This window comes from Wolffia australiana, chromosome 3, assembly GCF_029677425.1.
Source record: "Wolffia australiana isolate 7733 chromosome 3, ASM2967742v1".
NCBI lineage: Eukaryota > Viridiplantae > Streptophyta > Magnoliopsida > Alismatales > Araceae > Wolffia > Wolffia australiana.
Window position 1 is genome coordinate 807,539 of NC_135837.1, and position 19,804 is coordinate 827,342.

Below are 19,804 nucleotides of genomic sequence, written 5' to 3' on the forward strand. Positions count from 1 at the left end.
TATTAAATTAATCCATAGAATATGTTCAATTCATATATATTAGAAATATATATTTTTTGGCTTAAAAATAATATATTTTGAACTTAAATGTCAGCTTTTTTTCAAAGTGTATCTGAACTAAGAAAACTATATTGATTAAGGATATGATTCCAAGAAGATCCATAAAAATATCCAAAATCCAGAAAAGTCAGAATATATTTTAAAATAGAATTTATCATTTTAAGCCTGATACATATATCATCATTTGAGTAGTAAATAATAATCTTTTTAAGATTCATAAAACACATATCATCATTTAAATTCAAATAAACATAAAACACGTATACTTATCTATTAACTATCCCCATTAAGCATCAGTACTAACCAAAATCATTGGTCAGTGTTAAATCACTACTCGTGATGCTAATATATGTAATTTTTAATGAAGTCTGTGAATGCATAATCATACTAAGTGAATTATGTCAAGATCATATATCAAGATCACTAGACTTTCGGCATGTGTTCTAAATATTTGTATTCAAAGGATACCCAAGAAGGACATCATTGTATCAGGATACACTCTCGCTCATATGATGAGTATAGGAAATCTTGTAGCCATTTGTGTGGAAACACCAAGGATAGATAGGGGGTGCTATTTAGCAAAAGGATTTTAGTTAGTTGATATGTACAAGCCTACGAATGATATTATACCAAAATGTCAATCAAGTTAACTCACATCATAATTATGCAAGCAATCCTTAGACCTGACATGCCAAAGACGTCTTATGGATGAACGGTTGTACTTTGACTATGACCTACTAGTTCATAATGATGGAATTCTAAACTTAGTTCAGATGTATCAAAAAGTTCATGAAGATAATTGAGTGGCCATGATGGGATTGTATACCTGTGGTATATAAGGGGACAGATCAAGAAAGATGATGTGATGAAGCACTTGATCAAGGTAGTGGAATATGATTGAAGAGTTCTTCAATGACTTCATAACACATTGGTACAAACTCAGATTTCCAATTAGGGTTTTACTCTTGACCACACTATAAGTCATCCTAAAAGCGTCAAGTGAATGAGGGACTACACATGCACAGTCCTTTGTATCTTTTAGAGAAGGACATGTAGACTGGCACTCGAGACTCGATCCATCGATTGGATTACATAAATCCATTGTTAACTAATTTTGATGATATAGTTAAATAATATGGAGAAAAATATCCCCAGTGATTATCCCTATCCTAGATGCGATTGAGGGAGCATAATGGCAATGATGGAGCATAAATGTTCTCTTCAAGGTGAAAGAGGATATGTGAGGTGCCAAGGATCATGCGGATATTTCTAAAGGTTGCACAGTTAAGCAGTTCGTCATGTCTCACTCAAGGATCCAAGAAATCATGAATAGGTTTCGTGTCCAAGTGATTCGATCGTTCACTTTATTAATATAGTTCAATTTTGGTATCAGTCTTCTGCTGAAAAAATCTAATTTGTTTATTCTAGAGCAAGGCCATATAACACAACTATATAATTTTTAGAGCATGAGCTATTACTTCTCACCCTATTGGTGGAAATTTTCATTAATTAGCTTTGTCTATTAAATCAAATCCATAATTAATTAATCTAAATGTGTATTTATAAGCCCAATTTTTAGGGTTTAAAATTTTCTTTGGTGTTTTTGAGTTTCGTCAATAAAATATAATCATGTACTGAAGTAAATTTGGCTAGACACGAGTACATATCGTCTCAAGACATAATGATTATTAAGTATCAGTATTATTTGAAATTTGATAGGGGGATGAGATATATATATAATATGGGGTTGAAAGAGAAGAAAATGTTAGTTGAGATGGAGATAAATTATAATAAAATAAATATCATTATAATAGATAGTAGATAGTGATAATAAATATGGTTATAATATATCATTATACTGCATGTGTGATTCTTATAATTAATTCTATGAATACATGATCCAACCTAGAGATTTATGATGAGATCGTAATATGAAGTTCACAAGCCTTTAAGCATGTGTTCTAAATATTCTTACTTGAAGGATACTCGAGAAGGACATTAAAGTATCCAAATAGAATAGCACTATTTAGCCTCACTCATATGACGACTATAGTCGGTCCCGTAGCCATTAGTAAGGAGACAATAAGGATAGATAGTGGGTGCTCTTTCATAGAAAGAGTTCACTAAATTGATCTGTACGAATCTCTTAATGGTATTACATTGAATTCTCAATCATGTTAATTTACGTCACCGTTGTGTAAGACGTCCTTAGACCTGAGACACCAAAGATGTCTTGAGGAGGACAAACAATTGTACTTTGACTATGACCTACGTGTCTCTAATCATGGGATTCCAAATGGTTCTAATTCGAGTGCATCAATAAGTTCACGAAGACAATTGAGGGGTCAAGATGGGATTGTCCACCCTTGATATAAGAGGTGATAGCTCAAGGAAGGTGACGCAATGCAGTCCTTGGCCAAGGTAGGGAAATATCGGAGAAAAGTTCTCTGATGATTTTTGAACGCATCAGTACTAACTCGAATGACCGATTAGGGTTTGACAGTTGACCATAGCCAAAGTCGTCCGAGGAGTGTCAAGTGGATGAGGGACTATACGTACACGATAACCGATGACAAACAAGTTCCACGAGTGAGTCGATACACACTCCTTTGTATATTATAGAGCACGAGGTATAGCTTGGCATCCCACGTGATGGAGACTTATCCTATCGACTGGGTTAAATTGATACGACATTAATTAATATATATGATGATATAGTTAATTAATTTGGATGGCCAATAAAGGTTATTAGGCCGCTCGAGTCATTAACTAGAGTGATACATGGGCCTAGAGGATCACACGCAAAAGGTCTTTTAAATATCGGAAGATATACTTAAGTTTTGGGGGTTTTATGAAAAATACCCACAGTATAAATAGGGGAAGGCCTTGAACAAAATTCACGCCGTCCAGAATTGTTCAGGAGCCTTCCCCTTCTTCTCCCTTCTCCCCACACCCCCTCTACATTTTTAATGCGATCAAGATGACATAACGACGGTGACGGAGATTAAAGGGGGCTCGTCAACGAGAAGGAGAAAATTTGACGTGTCGAGGACAGTGTGGATACGTCTAGAGCTTGCACACTTGAGCAGATCAACTTGTCTCACTTCGGGACTCGTGAAATCACAGATGCGATCCGTGCAAAGGTACATCAAATTAATGGTTTTATCGATGTCGTTTTATTCTGTTATTTTTCTTCCATTGCATGGAATCCTCGTCTTCATCCATATCTAGGCCACTAGAATCCAACACATTTAACTCCCTAAAAATCTAACATTGTTACCCTTTTTAAATTTCTCCTCTTCTCCTCTTCTCCTCCATGCCATGCACCTACCTTTGAATGTACCCCAAACATGAGTAGCAAGGGCAACTAACACAAGCTTACGCACATGCAGCCTATGCACACAAATGCATGTCGTTAATATCTAAATGCCACCATCAACATGGGTTTGTTTGTACTTTATGATCCAATATCACATGCACATAACTTTAACCACTACTAAACGCCCATAGAGTAATTTATTAATTTATTTAAATAAAAATTTTATAAAATACTAAAAATAATATAAATACTAGTTATTGGTTAATATCATGAAGTTCACTCATATAATTGTATAAATTAATTGTATCATCTAAGAATCAGCAATTAAATATATGCCTCCTCGTGGATCAGTCACTTTCTCGCCCTATATTCGTTACATATTAATTAAGGTGAAAATTTAAATATGAGGTAAGGTTAGGCTGTATGATTAGTTTACTAATTTTCTGGTTCAAATCATCTACTTTTTTTATATTTCATGTTTACCTTCCATGACTATTTCATAAAATTAATCTCGGTATGTTATATATTATGCCAAAAGTAAATTACATTATGCTGTAATATTTTTTATTTTGTATCTGATTTTATTATTTTAAAAATATATTGTAAGAATGACATACCATAAGTTTTGGAGGGAAATTAGGTATAACGGATATGATGGTGTCCACCTTAAGAAAATATTACCAACCCTGCTTTTCAAAATAAAAATCAGGATTATAAAATGGACAAAACAACTATTTTCATTACAAAAACCCCCCCACAATCTTTTTTCCCTCTGCTTTTTCTTGATTTTAGGGCTTCCATTCTTCTACTTTTCTTTTTCTTCAAGTGAGGGTTGAAGCAAGATAAGTCAATGCTTAAATAACTCTACTTGACTTCATGTCACTTAAATAGTTTTATTATTTCATATTTCCATGCTGGTAGAATTTAATACGAATTATATGAGAAAATTATCAATGACCTGGAGCATTTATAGGCAATAATTTATTAGCCAAATGGGCTTAAAGGGGCCAAATCAAAGAGCTATCGCAGGAAAAAAATATTTGAACGCTTAGCCATCAAGCAATGAAAAAAAGAGGCAACAAATGGCAACGAAAGATAATAGAAAACATAGGAGGGGTTTTTTAAGCAGTTATCCCTTATAGTTAAAAACTCTATTTTAATTCTATTTTCCCTCGTTCTAGACATGATCCAATAAAAGAGTGGCCATCAGTACAAGGCTCTATAGGATCCAGATTGTTTAACCATCTAGATGTGAGTTTTCTGATGTTTTCATTCAATCTCTTCTCTTATTTCAATTCAAAAATGGCTGATCCTGGCAGAATATAAGGATCCATTCTTGAGATAATGGACTAAGGGGTCAAGAGAAAATGGTTAAGGTTTTAGGAGCTTAGATCTACATTTTCTTATTGTTTCCCATCTGTGTCCCTCTTCATTCCCGGAGTCTCATTTACTAAGTCTTCACTTTCTCTTTCTTTCCTCTTGTTTCTCTCTATGAACCTTCATCTATATCTCTATTTTATTATCCTAAAATTCATTCAAAATTAATCATTTCAGGTCCAAATTTTATTCCCATCATATTACTGACTATTTCTTCACTTTCTCCATCTGTTGCAGCATGGAATGGCATTTGGAAAAATAGTAATACATATTTCAGAAAGTTTTATCCCATTTATACTTTAAAATAAATTTTATGAAAACATAAAAGATTGCAAAATTTCAATAAAATCCCTAAAAGTATATTTTCACCTGTCACAAGTATTTTATTTCCAAGCTTAAGAAAAATTGTGGAATAAAATATATACCTCTGGTTGGATGGACCTCTTAACCTACTTTATTTATAGACAATTTATTTTAAAACTCTCATAATTTTTTTGCTGAGTCAAAATTAAAATAAAAATATAAAACACTAAAATTTGGAGTTATCATGATGACTGGCGTAGAACTCTATACATTGGGAATATGATTTATGTTACGCACATGTGTCCCAATGCCAATGTTGTCATTCAAAACAAGGGAATTAATACAAGAAAAACAATATGCCAAATACAAACTGAAAATATTGAGACAAGAAAGGTTTGAAGGCATAGTAAACTTAAATGTGGGTCTAGAATCTGAGTTTTTCTCAACCAGCTTACAACAGTAATTTTATAGATTTAATTTTTATATAAGTTTATTCAATAAAGATAATATAATTTATTAAATGATAAATTATAATATAAATATTGCTGCATATGTTTAATGAATCACACTAATGTGAAAATTTATAAATATCATATACATCACTGATCCATAAATTTAGGTTGAAATTTAGAGAATTAAAATCAAGGTGAACATAAAATTACCATGTAGAAATCAAGAGATACCATCACTTCCTGTTATAGTCATTTGTCATTGTAAATTTGTGATATCCAAACAGGAACAATGACAAGTTGATGTGTGTGATGGAAATATATGTGGCCGGCAAGCCAATCACACAATCCACATCTCATTCCATATTCATTAATAGAACATATTCATTATAGTGCACGTGTGATGTGTATAATGAAGTCCATGAATACATGATCGGACTTAGTGAATTACTATGAGATCGTAATACGGAGATCACTCGTCTTTAAGCATGTGTTATAAACATTCCTATTCAAAGGATACATGAGAAGGACATAAAAGTATACGGATAGAATAGCACTATCTAGCCTCACTCATATGATGAGTATGGTCGGTCCCGTAGCCATTAGTGTGCCTACACTAAGGATAGATAGTGGGTGCTCTTTAGTGGAAAGAGTTCACAGAATTTATCCGTACGAATCCCTGAATGGTATTATATCGAACTGTCAATCAGGTTGATTCACGTCACGGTTGTGTAAGTGGTCCTTAGACCTGAGACACCAAAGACGTCTTGTGGACAGACGGTTGTACTTTGGCTATGGCCAACAAGTCTCTAACATGGGATTCTAAACGGTCTTAGTTCTGGTGCATCAAGAAGTACACGAAGGCGATTGAGTGGTCAAGATGGGATCGTCCACCCTCGGTATAAGAGGTGACAGCTCAAGGAAGATGATGCGATGAAGTCCTTGGCCAAGGCAGTGAAATATCGGAGAAGAGTTCTCCGATGATTTCTGAATGCATCAGTACTAACTCGGATGATCGATTAGGGTTTGACAGTTGACCATACCCTAAGTCATCCAAGGAGCATCAAGTGGATGAGGGATTATACATACACGATAACCGATGACGAACAGGTTCCACGAGTGAGTCGATACACACTCCTTTGTATCTTCTAGGACACGAGGTGTAGCTTGGCACCCCACGTGTCGGAGTCTCGACCTATCGATTGGGTTAAATCGATCCGACTTTAATTAATCTATATGATGATATAGTTAATTAATTTGGAAGGCCAATAAAGGTTATTGGGCCGCTGGAGTCGTTAACTAGACTGATACATGGGCCTAGAGGGTCACACGCAAATGGTCTTTTGGACGTTGGAAGATATACTTAAGTTTTGGGGGTTTTATGAAAAATACCCACTTAGTATAAATAGGGGAAGGCCCTGAACGAAATTCGCCCAGGTCAGAATTGTTCAAGGGCCTTCCCCTTCTTCTCCACTCTCCCCACACCCCTCTCCACCCCTGATGTGATCGGGACAAAGTAACGACGCCGATGGAGATCGAACGGGGCTCGTCTACGAGAAGGAGGAGATCCAACGTGCCGAGGATCGTGTGAATACATCTAGAGGCTGCACACTTGAGGAGCTCGACTCGTCTCGCTCCGGGATCGAAGAAATCACGAATTAGATTCGTGTAAAGGTACGCCGTTTTAATGGTTTTGTTGATGTCGTTCGATTCGCAAAGAGTCTTCCGTTGCGTATCGTTTTGTGTTGCTCGTCAATCTCAAGGCCACTATAACCCAACAGTGTGGACTTATATTCAAATGAGAATTCATATGGTGAAAAAATCCTCCACTGGCTATGATCCTCGAGTAACAACATGTGTACTTATTAATTTGAGGACTTCACATAATAAAAGGGGGGATTGTTCAATTTCACCCAAGACTTGTAAGTTTTAATTTTGTTTCACGAAATCGTGAAGAGAAGGAAACTTACATGTTATATGGGTAATGCATTGTGGTACATGTATTTATACATTTACTCTCATATCTACAGTCCAACTATTAGTGACTGATAATGTGCATTATTATCGTACATTTATATCAGATTTATCTCTGAACATGCATTCAAATATTTAAATTAATCCCCTGCTATATTTACCATTAGTTTTTTTCAGTATTACACCACCCCATAAAATATCATGAACTGTTCATTTCAGTAAGATACTCATTGAAAATATATTATGTCATATAATTAAAAATGAATATGGTGCATTAGATTGGAGAGAAACAATACTCTGCAAATTTTAAAGTGTTAAATGTTTTTTTCTGAACTTTTCTCCTCCACCTCTTCTTCAGATCACTCAGGTCACTCACTTGGCCCCCTTTTTCAAAAAGTGAATGAGGTTACCAAACCTTGGTGTCAACCACAGAGGTTGCTGAAGTGCCCCCTTAGCCTAGTTTAGGGAATCCTCACAATATCCCTAAACCTTCTTAGGATGATAGATAGAGTAACAACAATAAAAGATTTTATAAATAATATTAGTATGAATTACTTTCTAGATGTTTGACTTCCCCTAATGATTTTCGTATTGAATATTTAATGTGTTTAAATATCCACATCAACAACTTAATCAAGTTTTCGCAAGTCTTAGTGATCCTTCCACAAGGTTCCTCTTGACTTCACCCTAGGCCCAATAATACTCCTTTACATGGCTCAATAACTCTTTATTATGTCCACTATCTTGATCCATTTATCCCACATTAAATATAACAGATCTTGCTAAAAAATCACACACAATCTAATATGATAAGGTCCTGAAATATTTTCGCCAAATCTTCCTGAAATATATACTAATTAATTCCTCTATTTAAATCTATAGAACTCCCTCTCACCAGTATCAATATGAATCCTCAAAGTTTCATTTACAAAGTCTCCTATTCGTTGAACCATCAACAAGCTTCTCACACTAGATTCAAATTAGATTTGATTTCCTATGAAAAAACTTCTCGAATAATCTTTTTAAAATCAACCCACAAGTTTATTCTTTCTAATAGCCAATGCCTCAATATTCCCATGATAAATCTTTCTCAAGTGGACTCGTCTATCCAACAAATTTTGTTAATGGCACAAACCTTAACTTCTCCCAAATGATCACTCCCTTAATGATTTTTAATTATGTTTCCTCCTTTTTTCCAGTCCACAAAATTTCATTTATAATCTATCATTATGTCGAGTAGATGGGTTAGGAACCGTGCACGTGGTAGATGTGTACCTTGAATGCTTGCTGATAACACCCTAATTTTGGTCTTTATTTCATGTTATTAGCATGATTTATGCATTTAAAAGACTTAAAATTGGGTTGTTATCATATATTTACATGAAAATAATGCTTTCAAGTAATTTCTGATTTTCCCTAATTTTCTGTTAATTATATGAATTTTTAAGGATTTTTTGAAGCTCAAAATAATTATTTTTGGATGAAAATGGCACATTAAAAATTTTATTTCGACATTTATCAACATGGGAATGAATCAGGGAATTTTCTAGAATTTTCTAGAATTTTCTAGAATTTTTTACAAATTTTTAGGAATTTTCTGGGATTTATTTCAAGAAGAAATGCATTTATTCTATTAAAAAAGGGCATATTTATAATAGAAAAAGAAGTATTTTATTATTTTCAAACTTTCAAGGGCCTTTTTGCAAACTTTCGTTGCAAAAAGACCCTGAAAACAGCTGTCGGTCGCCATTGCAGGCGTAAAGATCCAATTTAAAAATTTACAGGGTTTTATTGCAATTTTTAATATATATTTTTAATGTTTTAGGAGAAATCGGAGGAGAGAGAGTGCACCAGGGGCATATACGCAATTACTTTTGGGCGGCGTCCAAAAGCAATTCCAGGCTTTTTAAGGACTTTTCTGCAAAAAGGAGGATTCAAAATGCGCCAGCCAATGAGAGAGCGACACGTCATTGCGTGTTTAAAAACGAAACTAATAAATAAATCAATTTTAAATCCAATGGATTAAATTGGTTTAAAATTGATTTATTAATAACTTTTGATCCTGAAGTCCGATTGAGATGATTTTTTTATGGATTTGTTTGTCTTGATCCCCTCTTTCTATCTGTATGGTTGGATCATTCAGATCTAGCCTACATTGATAGATAAATATTAAATACTAAACGGGGGTAAAATGGTGATTTTTACCATATAACCTAAGTATAAAAGCTAAATTTCGAGAGGGGGAGCTCATTATGGAGGGTGCTTCATCACAGCTGCAAGACAGAGAGGAGTCCCAGCCCGGATCAACAGTTTTGGTATTTTTTTCTTTCATTGTATTCAAACTTTTGTGCATTTTGAATGAAATAGGTTAAGTTGTTTGTTTCTTCATCTCCATTCTAGTCTGAACTTCTAAATCGCTTGGCTTGAGCGGCATGTACAAGCCCTGATTAGGATTGAGAGGAGAAATTGAGAAATTTTACCTGGGCATTCAATTGCATTACAAAAGAAAATTCTAAAAAATTTAGTTTTAATTCTTAGAATTCTTAATTTCCCCATTTTAGTTCTGAATTATCAATCTGCAAAACTCAACCCAACTCATTTTAAGAACCCTCTTTCAACCTCTCTAAATGACTTCTTGGATCCTTTAATTAGGATCAAAGAAGGAAATTTAGAGCCCTTAATTCTTCTAGTCTTCTCATCTCTTCTATCCCCCTCTCTAAATTCTCACCTAATTAGGGTGACTTGATCCTCATTGAAGATCAAATTCACTCTAATTAGGATCTAAAACACCAAAAATAAAATCAATTGAAATTCCTACTTGCCTCCCTTGGACGACACTCATACTTATCAGTATACATATTAAGTAGAGTTTTATAAATTTTATTGCATAAGCGAAAAATTCACAACGACAAGGGCTAAAAAAATTGCGTAATTTTCACCCCTATTTTCGGCTTATCACTTGCATCCTCTTCTCCTTGTTGTATTGATCTTCTCACCTCATGATCTTCTCTCATCCGACCTCCTCCTCTGACTTCATGCATATCAAACACACAAAAACAAGGGAAAAATGGGCATACCAATAAAAAAATAACCTCCTCATTTATTCCTTCTCTTTACATACTTGCTCAATGGAAACAACAAGTAGCCTTCTTTACAATGGGGAATTATTTTCTTCGCTCCCTTCTTCTTTTTGCAGGTTGAAGAGGTTGAATCTCAATATTACCCTAAAAAGTGATGTTTTATCTCGTCCAAGTCAGGGGCATAAATGGAAAGAGAGTGTCCTTTTTAAAAAGGCGTGTGGCAGCCTCAAATGGACATATTTTGAATAAAGTAACTCTACGATGAAATTTTTACCATTTTGTTCTTCTTAACATGCTCAAACTTCTAGAGGGCATTCATGAAACTTCTCGCGAACCTCTTAAGTTCACATGGTTAGGTGAAACTGTTCACATCAGGATAAAATTTGTTATAAAATAATAACATGTTAAGATAAACAAAATTTTATGGTTGTAGACCTTTGTCTAATGTAAAAGATCTACCTTATTGAATACTCATCAAACAAATATGAAATAAATTTCATTGGAAATATAAGTTTTAAAAAACATATTATGTGGTAAATACTTGTTAGATCTATAGGTTCCTATCTAAACCATCCATTTAAATAGTGTGTGGTTGACCCAAATCAGAACCCCAAGATCTACTTGTCAAGTTACTAGTCATAAAATTTTGAGATAAAACTTTTTAGATACTTAATCAGAGATATAAAAACGTTTAGTTCAGAGTCACACTCTAGTTTGATACATAAACTCTTATAGGAAATGTTTAATTAAATCAAACATAGACCGAAAACCTAAAACCATATATTGGTGAATGTTTTTGACTAGACAAATGGATTTGACTTGATCGAACTCTGGGATTTGATGGTGCTTTCTGTTGGGCCATGTGCTTTTGTTCGTCCGTGGAAAACACGATTCCATTGATACGAAAGCGTGTTGATCGATTCATAATCGATCTTTAAAATCAAACATTGAATGTACCTTTTGGGGAACTCGTTCCACCCTTGACTTTGCCGCTCTGAAATCATTCGGAAGACATTCATGTGTCCGACCTCTATAAGTATCTACACGATCACTCGACGCTTGGATCTCCATGTCTTCTTCCTTAACTATTCTTGAAAATCTAGATGATCTTCTCACCATGAAGACACTCTCCTTGGATGAGTGGAGAAGAGAGTGGAGAAAGGGAGAGGCTCTCAAGTCTGGATGGCCTTGGTGCTTGACACGAGAGCCTTTTCCCTCTTTATATTTCACTTAAAGTTTTTCTCAAAACCCCTAAAAGCAAAATATATCCACCAACGCCCTTATGACCTTGTGTGTGATCCTTTAGGCCCATGTATCATTCTAGTTAATAACTTTAGTGGCCCAGTAACAATTGTTGACCAACATTATTAATTAACTATGTCAACATATACATTAAATAAAACATGATCGATTTAACCCAATCGATAGGTTATGTTTCTAGCCTGTAGGGTGCCAATGATGCCGGACGTCGTCAGAGACGTCGACCGGTCGGTACCTTGTATGATGGCTCGATACTGATAAATGATGATGGTATCGAACGTCGATGGTGTTGTCATCCGACGGATCTAAAACCCTAACGGGTGGATGTAACTACGATGCGTTGAATGCCTTACACGTCATACATGCAGGCTCCGACTCGAGGGAGGCGTTGAGCTCCAAGCTTGTACGGTGTCGATCGGGTGACGGTGATGGTGGCCTCTCGAACCTCGTCAGAGTGATGAAGGCGTCTATGGCCGAATGTTATCTATACATAGGGCTCGCACATAACGGGCGTACTCGTTCGTACCGATAAGACACTCAAATACCGTTCGTAGTTTGCCCTCAATACCTCTCTCACCTACCTAGCCCAAGCACAGTGGAGTCAAGACGAATTGATACTGCAAGAGATAACTAAACGAGCGATGGGAGAGGACAGCGTACCTCGATGTCGTTGGCGTGGCTCGTCGTGCAGGGGGAAAGTCATTGACATTGCGATGGTCGAAGCGGGTGTGATGGAGGGGCGCTGAAGAGTGATGGCGGCTCGACTGGCTATTCAGCACAAGAGCTATCTAAGGGAAGGAAGAAACGTGGAGCACAAGCGTCACTCGGGGCGACGACCCTTGGGGTGGCAAGGAACGACAATCTCAAGGCGACGACCTTCGGGGCGTTGTGGGATGACGATGCTCGGGCGGCAACCCTGGGGGCGTCATGGAGGCGGTGGCAGAGTCCGGCAGAGTTTGATGGAGGCACTAGGCGTGGGCAACGCCCACCGGAGGCACGAGGCGCAGCGGTAATGTCCCTGCGATGAGGCACGACAGCAGTGCCCGGCGAAGGGGCGGGGCGCGGTGGCGATGCCAAGTAGAGGCACCCGGCGGATGCACTGGGCATGGTGGCTGCAGCCTCCGACGGTTGCACCGGGGGGGGGGGGGGCCCCGGTGACGCTAGGAGGCAGCGTGGGTCGTTCACGGATCAGCGCCACTCGGGCGGAGGTCTTCGAGCGTCGTCAATCGGCGGCGGACGGCGGGAGGTCCAGAGGCGCCTCGGGGAGGTTACCTGGGGTCCCGGCGGTGGCACCCGATGCGGAGGCACCGGCCACGGCGGCGGCATTGGCGGGGGGGCACTGAGTGGCGCAGCGTCGGCAGCCTAGGGCCTGGCAGTCGCGGCGGCATTCACCAGGAGGTTCCGCGGCCGAGGCTCATAGGTGTTGGGTTCTGTGCTTTGGTTCATCAATGGAAAAATGTGTTCCATGGGTGCAGAAGTTGGTCGATCGATTCTCAATCGATCTATAAAACAAAAACATTTGTAGTACCTATTGGGAAACTCGTTCCACCCTTGACTTTGCCGCTCCGAGATCATTCTAAAGCCATTCACGTATTTGGCCTCTAGAAGTGTCCACACAATCACTCGGCGCTTGGATCTCCTCTTCTTCACTTCTTCTTGAGAATCTTGAAGATCTCCTCACCATGAAGACACTCTTCCTTGGATGAGTGTAGAAGAGAGTGGAGAGGGGAGGGGCTCTCAAATGAGGCTTGCATGGGTGCTTAAAATGAGACCCCTTTCCCTCTTTATATTTCACTTAATGTTTTTCTCAAAAACCCTCCAAAGAGAAATATATCCACCAATGCCCTTATGACCTTGTGCGTGTGACCCTCTAGGCCCATGTATCGTTCTAGTTAATAACTTAAATATCCCAATAACATTTATTGATCAACCTTATTAATGAACTATATCAACATATAGATTAATTAAATAAGGATCGATTTAACCCAATCGATAGGTTAAGTTTCTAGTCCGTGGGTTGCCAAGCTACACCTCGTGCTCTAGAAGATACTGAGTATTCTCGAACTCTCTCATGGAACCTTTACCGTCATTGGTTACCGTATATGTATAATCCATCATCCGCGCGAGACTCTCGAACGACTTAGAGCATGGTTTATCGTCAAACCCTAATCCATCATTCGATTAGTACCGATGCGTAATGGGTATCATTGGACAATGTCTTCTCCAATATCCTCACTACCCTGGCCAAGGATTTTCATACATCGTCTTCCTTGGGTCAATCTCCTCTTACATTGAGGGTGAATGATCCCGTGTTGACCACTCAATCATTTCCATAAGCTTCTTACTACATCCAATCTATGACTTATTTGAATCCCATGATTAGAGACTCGTATATCATAGTCAAAATGTAGTCGTCCACTCACGAGAATGTCCTTGGTGTCTCAGGTCAGTGGATCACTTATAAACCCGTGACTTGAATCAACCTGATTGACGTTTAGGTATAATACCATTCAGGGATTCATACGGATCAATTCAATGAACTCTTTCTCCAAAGAGCACCCACTATCTGTCCTTAGTGTCGCCACACTAACAGCCACAGGATCAGCTATACTTATCGAATTAGGATCAGCTAGTGTTATTCTATCTAGATAATTTGATGTCCATCTCGACTACCTCATTCTCGTTATCTTTATCATTGTATCCACACTCACTCACACCACTTACCTTGCCATTGGTACGACCCCATCTTGCTATCCTTTCTCGTGCATCCTAATCCCATAGTAATCAAACCCTAATAAGCCATTTATCATCTTCTTATCTTGTCTCATCACGCATTCACTACCATATACATAATTTCTCTCATCTTCGCTTCACCCACTTGAGATCGTACTTTCGCTAAGATCCGTTCCTTGTGGAGATGACCCGTACTCATCATTAAATAATTAAATTATTTACGAGTATCGGTTATAAATTTTATTGACTAAACTTACATTTTCAATAACGTAATTTTTACCCAAATTTTGAGTTTATCACCAACTCATTCTACAATTCGCTAGCAATGATTTAATTTTTCTTCTTGGCTTGTAAATAATTATATCATAGAATGGTCCAACTTTGAATGAGTTCTACATTTTGATTAAATTATTATAGACTTCAAAAAGGTAAATTCATCAAAATATATTCATTTACTTAAGGCCAATGCCACTCCATCTCCATAAAGGGGATGAACTACGTCTTATACATGTCATAAGATCCTTGATTCATATTTCAGGACATTAAAATATATGTGGTACCATTTTGGGATTCATTATGTAATTACTCCCTGTGATTGGACATTCAGAAGTGTACAATGTAATGTATACAATGTGATGATGTTAAAAAACATTTATTTTAAGATGTTTCAGCATCTGGATGCTCTAACTGAAATATAAAAAATGCATCACTGTTGAAATAATATTTAGTAAATTTATTTATATATTTTTTTGAGGGCATTTGACAAGCAAGGAAAACGAAAGAATTCAAAGTAATTATTCAATTAAGCTGTCAACTTTGGAGTTTTCCTCGAAATGGCTATAATTATTGTCAAAACTAACGTACAACTTATTTTAATGCATATGAAAAAGTGGGTTGGGCCTTCCCCTGCCCATGCACACCCTCCAATATGTAAAATATAAAACCTATTCATGTAAAAATTTAATCAAAGATACCTTCGTACTGTCCAATGTTTTTGGTTTTGTGTAAATTTGAGATCCAAACACACCTTTACAATGAGTAAATCAAATTAATTAAAGGGAGTGAAAATTTTGAGTCAGAAATAGGCTCTTTTGTTTTATACGAAGCATGTAAAGCTTTGAATTAAAAAACGACATGATTTTCAATATGGTAATCTGGGTTAAAAAAACTCTTCATAGCGCATTATCCTATTGCGTTGTGGATTTAATTGCCATTCTGAAACATGTTTTCCACTTTTTTTAGAAAATCAAAAGGCTTTTGAAGTAAACCTTTGTATTTATGGTTTTTATCCTATCCTTCAAACATAAACAAACATATCCATACCCTGAATTCAATTTCACATTATCAGTTTTACCATACACTCGTGGATCAACCCTCTCTCACCCCTGGATTGATTAAATTCATGCACAGTACATAAACATCTTAACTATGTTAATCAATGAGTTTTTAACTAATATAATTTAAGACCAACATAAAACATTTCCTCTTCTTCAATATTTTAAACAAACTTTGGGCCCACTAGATAGTCTTCTATTTCCTAAATTATAAATATATGACAGATGATTAAAGAGGGATGTGGAACTATAATTGTTGATAGACATTTATTATCGACGTAAGCTTATTGGATAAATATTTTATTTAATTAAATAATGCCTCTTATTGCAATAGAAATAAACAAGTGTAGGTCAAACTCTGTCTTGCACATAAGGATGAGGAATGAGGAGGGCATTGAATATGAACTTTCATACTTCCTTATAGAACTATCATTTTAAACTAAAGGTACATTAAAACAAAATAAAATTAAAATGAAAATGAAAGATAGTGGAGAAATTTGTGGTTTCAGCTCTCGATGGATCATGAATGCAGTTGTCAAGGAACAGACTGCCTGCCACATGGAAAAAATTTCAAGCAGTCTAAATTCAACTTATTCCAATTTTTATTGAACATAAATTATAAAATATATTATCCATCATGATTTATGATAATCATTTTTAAAAAAACTGAATGTACCAAGTACAAACAGAACTTCTAATCCAAAATCAACACGAGATATGATGATCTTACTTTATTCTCATGATTTATGGCACTGAAGTATAAAGTAAAATGGAACATATACTATACAATACTATAATTTTTATTGCTAAAATATGACACTAAAAGTTGTGAATATTTTTTCATTGGAGAGAATATCAACGGTAAAAACATCAGTTGGATGTATCTGATTAACAAAATGAGGATATCCAAATATTTTAAGCCTCATTTACTTCCACTAAATGTAATTTGCATTATATAATTGAATATAACATATCTTTTCAGGACTATGAAAATGTATGTCATAAGCGTAGACTAGATTGTTTTTTTGAGCCATGTTACAGGAAATAAAAAATATTGAGAAATTGAAAAAACTAGAGACTGCTAGAACAAAATTCTATCTTATGTGATTATTTTTCTCTATGTTTTTTGGCAAGTCAACCTACAATATAGTTTGCCATTGACCGGTCAAGGTTGCACTAAAACAAATAAAGGGGCTAAACTAAAATAATTTGTTTTTTAAAGTCAAATCAAAGGGCTGTAGTTGAGAATTTAATAATTTTGTTCAAAAAAATCTGCCCTGCATAATCTTATTTCTTGAGTTGTATTCATGTTCCCTTTTCGTTTTCATCATTATAATTGTTAGAACCCTAAAGTGTGATTTTATGACAAAGATTTGTTTATATTTCAGTATGATATTCCACCTAATAAATGTCCACACAATTTAATATTATATTTGAGTGTTAATAACAGATTTTTTCTGTGATGACTAGTATTTACCATTTATAACCACCAGTTATAGTGATAAAATATAACTCGTGAATTGTTAAATTTCAAGTGTAATCGATGCAGGATGTGGGTCGATGGCCTAATGACGCCAGGGTTGTGTGCATTCGTTGCTGGATACTTGGATGACTGTTCAAAAGTCCCGAGTTGACAGTTGACTTTCATTGAGTTGACCATTGACTGGTTTAATGAACGGGAATGTGTGTGACCAGGGAGAGACTACCTCAAGAGAGAGAAAGATCTAAAAGGGAGAGAAAGAGAGGTATGGCCAAAGGCCGAGTGATATATATATAGAGAGAATGAGAGTGCAGTAGGTGGAAGAGTGTCATGGAAGGAGAGCTTAGGAGAGAGAATTTTCAGTAAAGAGAGAGAAACAATGGAGAGGGAGAATGTGTCAGAGAGAGAGAGAGAGACAGAGAGAGCGTGTGTGAGAGAGAGAGAGGAAAGGAGAGAGAGGGAGTGCTACTGAGAGAAATAGGGCGGGAGATAGAGACAACGGGGGAAAGGGGATTGTCTGATTGTAGTTAGACTAAGCGTGACTAGAGGGAGGGCATCCCCTGAGCGGCGCGGCAGCAGCGACGACAACAATGGCTGAGAAGAAACCTTTGGGAAAAATCTATTGCAGGAAACTTTTATTCAAAGCAAATTCACGATAAAAAACAATGAGAGTTTGGGATCTTATAGGTCCAAATAGTGGGAGAAAGAAAATAGGAAGAGTGCTACTCTAACATCATTGTTCATCCATGAACACGTACATTGGTCATTCGTGTCAGGGTCATGGGTGCGTTCATCCTGAAATGTCCACCGATAACTCATAATCAATAGTTCAATACAGTAAAACAAGTGAGACTGGATATTTATATATTATAAATCCACAACATGCAATGCACAAAACTGCACAATGTGATATTTATATATATATATATATATTATAAATAATATCTATTATTATTGCACTAAATAATATCATTTGAGGGAGGCAGATGAGTGAGATAAGAATCTAAATGCTAGAGAGATGTGGAAGGAGAGAGACCAGAAACTAGGGAGAAAGAGGGACTACAACTTGTTTATTCTCAAAGAAAACCGCACATAATTACATGACACCACATCAAGGCCCAAGGGTTCTGGGGGTTGCGCGATGTGTGGTTCAAAAATTCATGCTGCATTGGCCAAAGACTGTGGAACTGCCCATCACATGAAGATAGTGTTCGCCCATCCCGATATCGGTACCGGGTGCCGGTATCGGGACAGATGTTGTATCGGATACCGGAAAGGCAATTTCTGGTATCCGTTTTTTTCCGATATCCGGATGTCGGATATTGGTATCAGATATCGGTTGCTACAATGTCGAAATTCGATACTGATATCCGTCTCGATGTCGAGATCCGCCTCCGTCTCAGGGGGGAGGATGACGATATCGGATATCGGGTGTGGATATCGGTTTTCGATATCCAACACCGATATATTTTATAAAAAATATTGTCATTCATTATTAAAGAGCGATTAGGCGAATCAACTAGCGGTAGAGGGTATTTAGAGCTTTTTAATTTGTTTATTGGCACCTGTAATACTTATAAGTCAAACTTTTTTTTTCTTCCATATGGGATAACAGCAGGATTCCGAGTTTAACAAACTCTGAATACTTTAACCCATATGGAAGATAAAATAAATTTCGGGTTGTCTTTATTAGATCAAGTATTAATACCATAAATATATATTATATATAAGCTGATTATAATATAAAGAAAATCTATCAATATAATATTATTTCGTTTAACATATATACCTTGTGTAATATATACAGCGCACTATTTTATACATCTTCCATATGGGATAACAGGATTCGAATTTTAATGTAAACTGAGAATCCTGTTATCTCATATGGAAGAAAATAAAAATATTACACTATACATATTAATCGAGTTTGATAGCATATTAAAACGCAAGTCAATAGATTTAAATAAACCATTCAGTCGATACCGGTACCAATATGTGGATACCAGTTGTGATATCCAGATATCGAAAACTGATATCCGGCATCCATCGCGTCTCTCTACCTACGGTGTCCGGTACCGATATCTGTCTACCCCTCAGAGACGGATATCGTCCGATATGCGATATCCGATATCCGGCACCATCCCATTTTTTCCCGGATATCCGATATCAGTTGTCCGATATTGAATGACGGACGGATATCGGTTGGGCGAACCTTACATGAAGAAGACCATCCCTACTTTCACCATCCCCCCTCTCCTTATCTTTATCTCTCCATGCATCTAAATATAACTTATACTAACAAATCAGAGTCACTAACGAAAGGTGTTTTGATGGAGGACCATCCAAACGAACATGCCCCGATCCGTCGCCAACCACGTCATGAAGCCGGAGCAGAAATGAAGAATCTACAATTCCACTACTAAGCTTGAGAAGCG